The 12,989-nt window shown below is 41.8% G+C and overlaps 1 protein-coding gene across 1 annotated transcript in view; it reads right to left on the bottom strand.

Annotated features, from left to right (window-relative positions):
• The window catches only part of LOC146990254 (protein kinase C-binding protein NELL1-like), a 293,390-nt gene that overhangs the window by 196,900 nt on the left and 83,501 nt on the right, over window positions 1–12,989 (bottom strand). The gene's annotated exons all lie outside the window — the stretch shown is intronic.

Raw genomic sequence — 12,989 nt, 5'->3', positions numbered from 1 at the left:
ACATAAATCACGGTCATTTTTCTGCTTTTGGCTTATACTTAAAGCTCCATTAAGCTTATTTGTGCTATTAACATTGAGTGAAATGACTTGCTGTAATGTCAAAAAGATCACTGCTGCTGCGAATCCCTGCAGCGCCGGGACAGAGCTTTCAGAGGTTTACGTCAGCTTTTGGTTTTGATTTGCCTGAACGTATGGTTGACTATAAGTGCTCTCACTAACCCACCCACCCATATACAGTACTGTATAAAAACCAAGCCACTTGGCCTGCTCAAAGGGCAGGTGGGTGTGCGGTGGGTGTAAGGCAATTAGCAATGAAACCACACAGCGGCATTTCTCTCAGAAGAAGGGAAAACATGACTATCATGGCTGTCAATATTCAATTAACATTTCACGTTAATGGAAAGAGAGTGGGCTCCACTGGGATGCCAGTTTTACTCCGCATATGCAGTACATGAAGTGGGCGTTCACTAACATGTTAGCAATAAGAGGCTAATGATACAGTACAACTTCTGACTCAGTAATAAGCAGTTTTCCAACTCGCAATTCCAGCCAGTCACAGTCAACTAAATGCATAACATGTTATTTAAGAACAACTTCATCAAATATGGAAAGGAAAAAGAAATGCTCATTGAGCCATCATTGTATTTGTACCTCCACCAGTATAGCATCTGAATGAATGTATAGGTATGTTGTCTATGTCCCTTCTATAAAAATAAAGTACAAAAAAAAGAACAACTTGATCATCACAGCGCCTGAGCCACATTTCATTTACGTGTAAATGTAATGTTTGTATTACTTTGACATAATAAATGATTGCATCGTCAGTGTACAAGATATACTACACTGAGCTGTACTGTATGTGTACTTAAATCTTAATGTCAAAGTGTAATCAGGCAGAGAGTGAACAAGGTGCATAATTTCAACATTAAAAACAAAAGTCAGTCAATTACAAAAAGGCAGCAGACTTTGTAATCTAAATGAATCACAGTGAGATCCTCTTTTACATCAGTAAATGCTCATAAAGGAGAAAAACAATGTCACACCTTTCTAATTACAGGGCATGTATTTATATGTATGCAGCTCGATTCTTAAATCTACAAGTTTGTGCATGTGTTATTCTGCACACATATTTAGTGTTTGTTCAATCTGATGTGCAAATGCTGCAGTTACTCACTGCTGTTTATGCTGCACCTTTCTTATTCCCCCCCTGCTGAGAGAGCTGTCACTGCGGTAGAGAATGTAGAGGTCATGTGATTATGCTCTATTTTGCACCAACCCCCCCAACCTTTCTGTCTTCACTTCCCTCACCTTCCTCTCTTGTCAGCAGTGAGGAGGCAGCGAGGAGTAGGAGGTTCACACTAGGGAAACACTGGAGAGAGTGGCTATGATGGCGATGATGCCAATTAGAATAGTGATGTGTTCACGGGCGTATTTGCATTCTCTGACACCACGGGCTGCACCCATCAACAGCCAATTATATAGAACAGACAGAAGTCAACAAACTGTGTAGTGTGACAGTCCTCCTATATCACCACAGTGCAGGATTATTAAATAAGCTACACTTTACAACCATATGAAAGCATAAATACAGTATGAATAGATGCAATTAATAAACATTTTACATTCATTCATGAAATATTTCTCATAGCAAACTGTGGGAGCATTCAATCCTGCACCTGTCCAGATGAATAGAGGTAGGTTCAAGTTGGATAAATGATCTTTTGAAATTGTGAAGAAATGTATTTTTCATAAAATCTATGGCTGGTCCTTTTTTTAGAAGCCACTGAATATATCTACATTCTGTAATTACCCCCGTGTTAAGTCTGCCATTCCCTAACTGCATTCATGCTGCCAACCTGTGCATGAGGGGATTCACAGGAAATGATGCAGCATGTAATCCATCGTGACTGACTGTTATTTTAACTCGGTGACATCAGCCGCCGCCGTTCACCGCTCACTCTCCCACGGAAATATCGGAGCCACTTTCTCCAATTTTTACCTCCGCTGGTTAACATTAAAAAACATTCAAAAGCATTCAACAACAAGTGTGGAGGGAAGAGCTGCGAACAACTCCTCCGCAAGGTGTCCAGACCCCACCGTGCCCCACCGCTGTGTGCAGTGTGTGGCATGAAATCATCTCTCGGTTTGATGGAAACAGGCCAACAGTTGACTGGTGTCTTTATTAACACACTACGGGTTTGTTTGGCAGCTTTGTAAACAGATACACCAGTTGTGCTTCTGTTGTATTCCTAACAAAGCACCAGAGGATTATGGGACCTGTTGTGTTAAATAACACTTGCTGTCACGCCCAGTAGCCATGGGTGTGACCAAATCAACCACGACTGAAATCTGACGCATTGTAACTTTAATGTGGGATTAGCAATGCTGCAATGCTTTCCCAAATCCCTTTAGTATCTCCTGCACATTAGGAAAAGAATGCTAATCAATAAAAGCTTGTTGGACATGGACTTGCAGGGAATACATGATACACTACAGCTGCACGAACCAGACATATCACTTCATCCATAACCAGTAAAAATAGGGCAGCGCTGCTCCACTTTCACACTGCTCCTCTTAACCTTTATCAGTGTCTGTGTGGACGTGAGCGAGACAGAGAGAGACCCACATCCAGGCGTGGAGAGACTCGGCCCATCATTCATGTGAATGGCAAAGCCGAAGGAAAGAAAAAAGCCACGAGACGTGCAAAGTGCTGCATTGTCAGCTGGTGGAGACTATATGAATCCACATCTGAGCACGGATTCTGTTGACAGACCTACTTCAGCCAGCTGCCAGGCCGCCTCCTTTCCACCGATTTACCGACTGAATTAAATAAACCACATGTAATCTCAGTCAGTCAGGATTTCAGCTATATTGGCTGGCTGTTTCCTAAATTTCGTCTTTAAGTCGCTGATAAGAGCAAATAAAAAGGACAAAATAAACACTAAATAAAGCCTCAAACACTATCAAAAGCCCTGTCCAGAGAATTCCAAAACTAACAGCTTTCTTCTTCAAAAGCGAGACACAATATTTAGGTCTTTGGCAGCCTCCATGGCTCCCCTTCAAAAGAACAATCTCAATCACAGCCTTCATTATTTGCTCTGCCAATATCAGTCGGCCACACTAAACTCCAGACCACTTCCAATTTTCCACTAGTTGAGCTTGAGACTTTTTCTGTCATGTTTGTGTCTTTCCTCTGCCAGAGATAGGGAGTCGGAAATCGGGAAGTCAAAGTCCCTTTTGAATCACTTGCCTCACTGTGGGACAAAATTCTCAAAGCCCTCCATTAATCCGCTGCCAAAAGCAAGCTGGGATATGTCACGTCACTGAGGGTGGGAGGGAGATTACTGGTTACTGTGGTATTTTGGGTATGAAGCTAAAAAAAAGGGAGTCCCACATGCTGTTACATGATCCAGCGGTGTATGTGTGTGTGTGTATATGAGTTTGGTGATCAATCAACCTTGTTCAAATCTGAAAGCAGAGCAAAATCTGGTTGGAATCAGGCCTCCAGGAATGTTTTCTTACTAACACTGAATCTTGCTGAAAAAAGGAAAAAAGCCTGTAATTGTCATAAAATGTAAACAATCTGATTCAAACCACCTCCATAACTTGCTGCTGCCTGTGTGCGAATGTAAAGGGACTGAGGGAGTGCGTGGGACTGGGTAGTGTTCTCTTGTATACAAGCTCAGCCAGTCCCCTGCAGAGCTGTTTTCAGGCTGTATCTTTGCAAAGGAATGCGTGCATTACACGTCTCTCTATCTCATTTCAGTGCTTATTTAATAAAGCAATTCCACTTCCTTTCATAGCTGACAGCGCAGTCAGCAGCTATGCAGAAGAGGCACTCTGAGGAGCCAGAAGCACATCGTAATTAGCAGCGGCATAATCAGGAATAGGTATATGTCAGTGAGAAGAGGTATGTGTTGGATTCTAAGTGTCATAAGCTGGTATGGTGTCAATGCCTGTTGCCCTGTCTATTTAGCTGTATAACAAAGTTTAAATATAGTATCGTGAAATAGAACCGATTTTCTTTGATTTAAGACCAAAAACCCAAAGAGTGAAGGCTACCATTTGGCCAAATTGAAAGTGTCAAGATAATAAGGGACCCAAATGCAGACACTGAAACAAAAACCTGGTATAGTATCTTACTTACTGTGGAACAAAGAACATGCAACACCAAGCCGGAATTCGGGAATGTAGAGAACGAACAGTGGGAGATGAATCAACAAAGGAACATAAAACACTGAGGTTAAATACACAAGGTAATGAGACACAGGTGTGTCAACTAACACAGGTGAGACACATGAGGTAATCACAGGAAGGAGAGCACATGAAGACAAGACACAGGAACTTCAAAATAAAACAGAAACTCAACAAGGAAACAGTGACACATACCATGACAGAAACCCTGTTTACCAAGTGACTAAATAGCTCTGGAATCCAGGATTAGCACTGTGCTTTACATAGGGGTAAAACCAAGAATGAGATGACAGAATAAGTAGAAACAAAGAGACAAAATGTAAGGCTTCAACAGACTGTGTGCTAAAAATGGCTTTTAATAATACTGTTATTACTGGACCAATGAAAATATTTAATTATAGTTCCTTTGTTGTTTGCAGGATTATGCAGGTACTGTATAGTTTGCAATATAGTATAGTTAGCCCATCTGTGATGCTGCCAATATTAAGTGACCATATTTCCAAAGTCATCAAATATTTGTAGATTTTCCGAACACTACAGTATCTGCTCACAACACAAGAAGTCAAAGCAAGTGTTCAAGGTTTGAAGAAGATCAGTGTCTTGATAAAATATTGAAAAAAAAGTCAACAGGGTGTGTATATCTTTTATGAAGACTGAAGAGTCTTTTACTGACTTTTACCAAAATTGATTTTTTATGTCTTTTTTTCTCTGTAGCTTTAATTGAACCACCTACATGACATCCTCTGTACACCCAGCAGCTTACACCCACCACCCCACTCAAGGACGTAGTTTTTGTCAAAAGAGAGAAATGGTGCCACGGCTCAGTACAAGTCTTACAGTACATTCCCTCCTTATATTTCTCATTGATAAACATTTAGTAGTCTATCAGCATAATTTCTAGAAGACGGTGCGGTTTAAATTCACTCTTTAAAATGTCCTCCTTCTCTTACATTCTCACGTTTTAGGGAAAAGTTGTTTTGTTTGCTTTTTTTGTCTTGTTGAAGAGATCAGCTTATGTCAAGAACCAGGAAGCCCCTTGAGACGCTTCAGTTGATTTCAAGCTGTAAACATAAACAACACTTGACTTTACTTCTGTTTCAGTGGATTCTCACAGTAAATCGTCCCATCATACGGTCTTTCAACTGAGCCGGCTGAGCCTAGACATTCATTATGATGCCAACTCCAGAGCACAGGCGCGGTGGACGAGTCATATCATACAATGCTGCACACTGGTTACGAATGTGGCCAGAAATAGAGTGAAGATATATTGTGAACAAAATGTACACAGATTATGAGGAGACTAGTACCTTCCCTTTGTGGATACAAATTATGCCCTAGCATTTCTAATGCGCTCATAATAAGTGGGATGATTCTCGGTTACAGTCCATTTGTTGAGATTGGATATGAATTCCAGCTCATTTACATATGAATATCTACTCTGCTGTACAGAAAAAGCCACCGATCAGCACTTCCCTTATGCTAACACACTGCGTATTCTGTTGTTATTCTTCTAATTGCAGATTCTACCTACAGATGAAATGGCTGTAGCAGACCTCAGAGCTCAGGGGAATTTGCAGCAAGGGACCAGTGCTTAACGAGTTTAACTAGAAAAAAAAAAAGCTTCATCCATTTCCAAAGCTAAAACACTGCTTCCACTTCGGGAAGGGATATGGTGAACAAATCTTGAGAGATTGCAAATGAGACTGCTGTCACATGGGGATGTCTGTGCACAATTAAATCTCATGGTAAAACCTCTCTGACAGCAGTCCCAAAAAAAATAAACAATTACAAGAAACATCAATAGCAGTGTCAAGCTCTCTAACGGCATTGATGCTGGATGTTGCGCATCAGGCAAAATGTAGGAGGTGTTTCTCACAAACACAAACTACTTCAGATGCTGCTTTAAAGAAACCATGTCAATGCAGCAAACAGAACATAACACATAAATAATTTAGAGTATACAGTATGTTATGCATGGTGTTAGATGTAGTATCATCTGGAATCAATGTACATTTTATGTTTATGTAACTACAGTATGTCCTTGTCTCCTTTTAGCTGTAACTGTTTCCTGCCTCTATCACAGAAATGGGTATTTTACGGCTCACAGGCCAGACCTGAGTATTATTTTTGGCCCATAAGATCAAAAACAAACCAGACTAATTGACTGATGAGATTTTGTGTTCATTGAATGTACTGTAATTGTCTAAATTTGCTTTTGTATATTTGAAAAGCCTGTGTAGTTTGAGAATGTTTCCTCCTCTCAGACGTGATTAATGTGAGTGATGTTTGAGGTCAGAGTCGTCCTGCTGAGCCTCAGAAGAATGACACACGTCCAGAGAAGGTTGCGCGAGTGTGTGTTTTCATTGTCACCTGTTGCAGATGAGGGCTAAAGAGCATACGATTGATGCTGAAGAGCTTCAACTAAGCCAGTGTTTTTTAACCTTGGGGTCGGGACCCCATGTGGGGTCGCCTGGAATTCAAATGGGGTCGTCTGAAATGTCTAGTAATTGATTTTTAAAAATTACTTCCTTTTTTTTAATTAAAGCAGAAGTAAGCGATCCGGTCGTTTTGGCTAATGCTGCGTTCCAGGCAGGCTTTTGAAACCGTAAATTACAGCTTCAAGTCACAACTTACGACTTTGTAGCGTTCCAGGCAACCCACTCGTGTTTTACCTGTGAAAGTCACTATAACGGCCACTCGTAACTTCCGACCCGTGAACTCGTACCAGATCGAACTGGTCCTACGACTTCACAGGTCGGAAAAACACGAGTTACGAGTTGCCTTGAACGCACCATAACAGTCCTCGTCCCTATAGCCTACGTCACCACATTCACGGCGTCCCTTGGCTGCACACACAGCCCTGCATGCCGTTCTCTCCTCATTGGATAAAAACTGTTGGATACGATAAATGTTTTCTCTGACTGACAGACCCGTGTTTCGGTCCAAACACTCTATGTAAGTGATTGCTGTCGGAAGATATAACTATTTAAGACTTATATTAACACAAATATATCACTTACTTCTGCTTTAATTATCATTATTTTAAAAAATTATGATTAAAAACACCATGCACAATCTTAAAGCAGAAGTAAGCAATCCGGTTGTTTTGGCTAACTTCTTGTCAGCCGATGGAGTTAGCAGCCCCCGCCCTCGTCATGGATCTATTGGTCCTCGTCCCTACGTCACCACATTCACGCGCATCCCTTGGCTGCACACACAGCCCCTTCATGCCGTTCTCTCTCCTCATTGGATAAAGGTTGTAGGATACAAGAAAGTATACAAGAAGTTTTCTCCTCAGCTTACAGCAGAGCAGAGTGACTGACAGACCCGTGTTTCAGACCAAACACTCTATAAAAGTGATTGCTGTCGGAAGATATTCTGCTTACTTCTGCTTTAAACAACAGTATTCTATACTGAAATGTTGAAATCTGTGTTGAAATCTGTGATGTCAAAATGGGGTCACGAGCCACAAAAGGTTGAGAACCACTGAACTAAGCCATTCCAGCACCAGAGGTTGGTGGTGAAGCTGTGTGCTTAATATTACAAAACGGCTGAAGTCTGAGGAAGGGCCTGTCGGCTCGAAACGTTACTTAATAAATATCCTAATGGGAGCTTAATATTTTTTCTTAATATTACAACCAACATATGGCTGTGTTAAGGGATGACAACTTGAGGCATCACTTAAACATGCAAATTTGTGGAAAGATGAGGAGGTGAGGAGCACAGGGGTGTTGTCAGCTAGGCTACAAAATAATGAGGGCTCCCTGGTCTTTGTCTCCCTCTGGGGTATCCTCTATCCCAAGAAGTGGCAGACTCTCTTCCAGACTGACTTCCTCCTTGGTCTGGTGATCAGGTTCTGATCTGCAGGCTCCTCCTGCTGGTCTGGATGTCCCACAGGTTGATCGGCAGGCATCTCCTGAGGCTTCTCCTGCCGGCTCCTTCTGGCTGGTGACCTTGTCCCGAGGAGGTTTTTCTTTCTCTCAGCCTGAAGCACCACAGTGAGCTCACAGTTGAATGAGAGCTGATTGTTGAGCTGAGTTTTAAGCTTCTCGGGTACTCTTCAAGACCAGCTCCTGGTCAGATTGTCTTTGTTGAGCGGGGCTGATCTCTTGGGCCATCTGGTGTCGGAGGGCATCAACCACAGCCTTCATGTAACTCTCCTGGAGCATATCCTTAATTACAATGTCAACATGAGACATGTTCTCTTTCTCTGGAATCCTCTGAGTACTTTACATAGCAAGATTTTGCTTTGAGACTAGGGCAGGCAGATCCTCATTTAGCTGCAAGTTCCTCCAATGGGGTTAACACTGTATGTATGGTATTCATGTACTCTGATAAATAGGGCAGTTGTATTAATTTTATTTTTACTATCCTGGGAATAAGTTAAAGATAAAACTTTTGTCATGGTGAAGTTAAATTTACATAAATAGTACTGTAAGACAAATAGAATGTATAAACAATTTCCGGTTAATTTATGTGCCTTTAAAATATATGTATTTCATGGGTTTTGGATGCTAAGTTAAAAAGTAATTCACACTTCTGGGAGGACCTGAGTGTGAGGAAGGAGAAGAGAGTTAATGGCGTAGAGTAGAGAGAGGTGGACCCTGGACTCTCTTTCATGTTGAGGTATACGGCTGTGAGCTGTGTGATATGGGACTCTCCATCACAGTTGAGGTGTTTTGCATTTTATCGGACACAAAGCAAGTTCGACTAAGTTAGCTAGCTACAGTAGAGCTGCTGTATGCTAAGTGCACAGTCATTGTCGAGAGGAGACGGTGGTGATTAAGCCACTACAGGAGCTTCACTTGGTCCTCATGGAGAGTTTCACTGACAGAGGACATTGTGCTGCTGCAGAGGGGGACTGAGGTCCACCACTGCGTGCTGCTGTGGACTGAAACGGGTGTTATCGCGATGAGGGAGCGATATCCAGTGTTTGAATTGTGTTCTATGATTTAAGTATTTGATTTTGTATTACATTAGTGGTTACAGCTCAAAGTACCTATTCAAGACGAGTCTTCAATTAGTTCTTAATGAAAGTGAGAATCAAACTGTACATAGGCAGTCATTCACTGTACTTTTTGGAAAATGACTCTTTCACCATGTGAAAATATTTAAGAAGGGTTAAGGCTTTATCTTACAGCATAAAGTGGGTTTCTTAATACACAAGCCACTGGTGAAAGGGTTACATATTCATTCACTCACTCATTTGTACTGAGGTTTAGTCATTACAGAATCATATCTGTTTCTGACTTGAGCTGATAGAGCAGTTAGAAGACAGGCAGAGATAAATTAAAGAAAATAAACTCCATAAATGAAGGGATCTTCTCAGCACAGCTGAAATAATTACTTGATTAATCTATTAGTGAAATGAAAGACAATTAATCTGAAATATGTGACCGGTGACTGATTAATCACTCCTGTCCTTCAAGAAAAAAAGCAGAATAGCTTTGCCTAGATTACAATTGTTGTGTTGCTTTGGCTTACTGTGGCAGTAAACTGAAAATCTTGGGTTTCAGGAAATTGGGATCAATAATTTTCATCATTCTCTGACATTTTCTGGTACAAACAAGCACAGAATGATGTTTGAACTTGAACCAAAGACATTGAAAAACAAAAAAAGCTTTGCATTTCAATGTCTTTATTTGCTGAAGGTCCTAACACCAATATATCATCAATGAAGTCACACAAGTGCAAAGTATTTCTTCAGGTTTTCTTTCCATATTCCATAATAGTCAGTTAATTGAAAACATAATTACTAGGATAAACAAGAATAAAAGTAATTGTTAGTTGCATCTCTCTTCCTCAGTGCATGAAGATGATGAATTGTGCTGTGCGAGTGGCATAATGTTGTGCTGGTGCTCTTCCTCAACCTCACGTCTTTTCTTGATTTCAGTATAGAAGCAATACTGTATATTCAGGCAGCTGTCACCGCAGCTCTGCGGTATCTTCTTCTGAAAGGGCATCTGTCAGTCTCTCTCATACTCCTCTAGTGCTGCGGATGAATCAAACTGTACCAGCTCCACTCAAACTGGAGCGCTGCCACCCACAGTGGTTGAAAGATGACGGCATTATGCTCTGAGATGGCAGAGCTGCGATTTGACTCGATTCTCGCACATTAAATCCAGTCTGAGGCGTCTTCCAGTAGAAATGAAAGACGCAGAATGCCTAATGGATGAAATATGGAGAAGATGTTTTTTCCCCCCCAACATGTGTTTTTTAAACATTTTGGAAGTACATGATGCAAAAGATCCCAGAAGCGGAAAAAGTAAAATGAACCGAAAAGAAGTGGAGCAGGGTAGCATTGAAAAAGGCAAGGAAACTACTGCCTGAAACTAGAGCATATCCTAATAAGATGGCAGATGTATCATGTTTAATGGATAAAGTGACCCAAATTCCTTTACCCCCAGCTTGGCACAGGGGATAAGACTGGTTTTACCTACAGTATGTAGATGAAGATAGTCTAATCTGGCTTTGTCACCCAATTCCCAAAGGAACTGTATGCCTGCTTCCCCTCTGTCTCAGATATCTGTAATTACTTCACCTCAACAGTGACCTTATCTGTTGATAGAGGCTCCTGTCCTTTTCTGATAAGACACGACTACTGTAGCTGCAGATACATAGAGGAGGGAGAGAAAAAAACAAGAGATGTAGAGGCTGGTAAGGTGTTTAAGTGTGTGTGTGTGTGTGTGTCCCCTGAGTCTCCTTGGCGCAGGAAGCTCCTCCTGTCCTCCTCCCCCTCACTGCCACCAGGGGCCCGAGCTGGGGCGTCTGCCCACAGGAGGTGGGCTGGGAGCTGCCGAGCTCGATGCAGGGAGGCCACAGTAATGACACACTCCATCACACCTGACACCAGGCGGCAGTGAACCTCAGACACGGGAAGGCTACTGGGGGAGGACTAGCAGCCTCCGATGTTTAAGTGAGATACTTGAGCAGTAGGATGATGATGGTTCATGTTGGGCTAATGAAGACAGAAAGCTGACAAGGTGTTTCTCTCGCAGATCCTGACCCAGACATGCTAATGCATTCATCACACAACTAGATCATCAGGAAACCGTCTACGTCGACCAAGTCTGACGGTGGGATAATAACAACCTAATTCAGAGCAGGAATATCTGGAGGTGTCTTTGTTGGGCAGAAAACAAGAGAGTCTCCTCTTGTGAACCAACAAGCACAGGCAGGGAACATTCAAAACCATTGTTATTTACATTAATCCAGGGTTTAACTGAATGATCCAATTTTAATTCTGTCTCTCCTTAATTCCTGGCTGTCTTTTCTACACACTACCAAAGGCAAAGAGTGTTTGAATTGGCTTCTTGAATTTCTCTTATTTAGATCCCTTAATCCAACTGAAGGGTTACAACACATTTTTTTTTTAGAAATTCCCTGAAGGTGTTAAAGAGAAAGGCCAAAAGAATGTTTGGTGTGGTCAGCATGACCTTGACCCCTAAAATTACAACAATTAATTTCTAATTTAAGGGGCAGGCAACCCATAAACTATATGTCCACACCTCAGGCAACAACAAAAGAAGAAAATAAAAAGATGTGGTGTTATTATGGTGATTAATTGTCAATCAGGTCATGTCTTAAATAAATTTCATTTAATGGGGGGAATTTACAGGATTGAAACACTGATTGAAAATCCCAGTCGGATGGTAGAGGTCTGTCTGTGCAGTCTAAATCACATGAGGAGCACATTACAGAAAATCAATTGGGAAAGAAAGACTTTACCACCACTATTCATTGACATTTAAAATTTTCCTTCATTAGGCTGCCTGAGGCAGGAGGAGTAATTACTGGCCGAGGCCTGTATGAGCTGCGGCACTGGAACCACAGCTACCCATTGATCTAAACGTGGGTTATTCAGCTGGAGTTGCCCCATTGATTAGAGACCCAAGAGCCACATATAATTTCCTCTGTGCTCTCACTGCGCTCGGTGTCCTGTGCAGCTGTGACAATACAACCACCCAGTCAAACAAAAGAGCTCCTGCTCTGAGATAGTGACTGTATCTTGAGCCCTACGCCCACCAAGAACCAGGCAAAAGGTTTCAAGGTTACAGACAGCACCGTGTGTCAGTATTAACCTGATTTCAGCTCATTATCATTCTTCGCGCAGCACCCTCCTCTTAGCTGGCGCGTCAATGATCAGGTAATGAAGTAATGAACGCTTGCTGCTCTGCTGAACAGAGCTGGCACTGCCCTTCAGACGGAATTAAAACGTTACACCTGAGTTGCTCATTTGGGGTAACATTTGAGTTCTTCGTGCATGGCTTAGCTAAGACTTAAGTCTGACCATGCATATCACTACTACTGATCTTATGACATATACATTAGACATTATGATACATTAGCAAAGAAGTGTGGATGGCAAAAGACTGAGTCAGAACAATGGGCAGAAAACAGTATTAACAACTCCATCATTAATCTAATGTTCCATTCCAGTCTAACAGCCTTGTTCTTGTCCTAATGATAGTTTTGGCCGGGCTGATGAGCTGCTTAGCAGGTAAGGGGGGGAAAAAAAGGGAACATACCTTCCAGCTCACTGGCCTCTTTAATGAGCAAAGCAGAATGTCATTTTCTGCCTGCTGGTCACAAAAGCTGCACAAGTCGTATCATTATGAGATCTTTAAGGTGGAGAGAGCTCCCGACATCTCTCCTCCTTCATTAGCCGAGTGTGAGCTATCAGTTCACTTCATGACACAGAGCCACATATTAACAACATTATGGGAGCCACAATGGACAAATGGGGGGGAAAGAATGCCACACAGACAAAAACAAAATGTAGTCCTCACAAAGAA

The sequence above is a fragment of the Trachurus japonicus genome, chromosome 3 (genome assembly GCF_045865225.1).
Source record: "Trachurus japonicus isolate A0001 chromosome 3, Traja_1.0".
Taxonomy (NCBI): domain Eukaryota; kingdom Metazoa; phylum Chordata; class Actinopteri; order Carangiformes; family Carangidae; genus Trachurus; species Trachurus japonicus.
The sequence above is the reverse complement of the archived record's forward strand: the minus strand, read 5'-3'. Positions and strand labels throughout refer to the sequence as shown.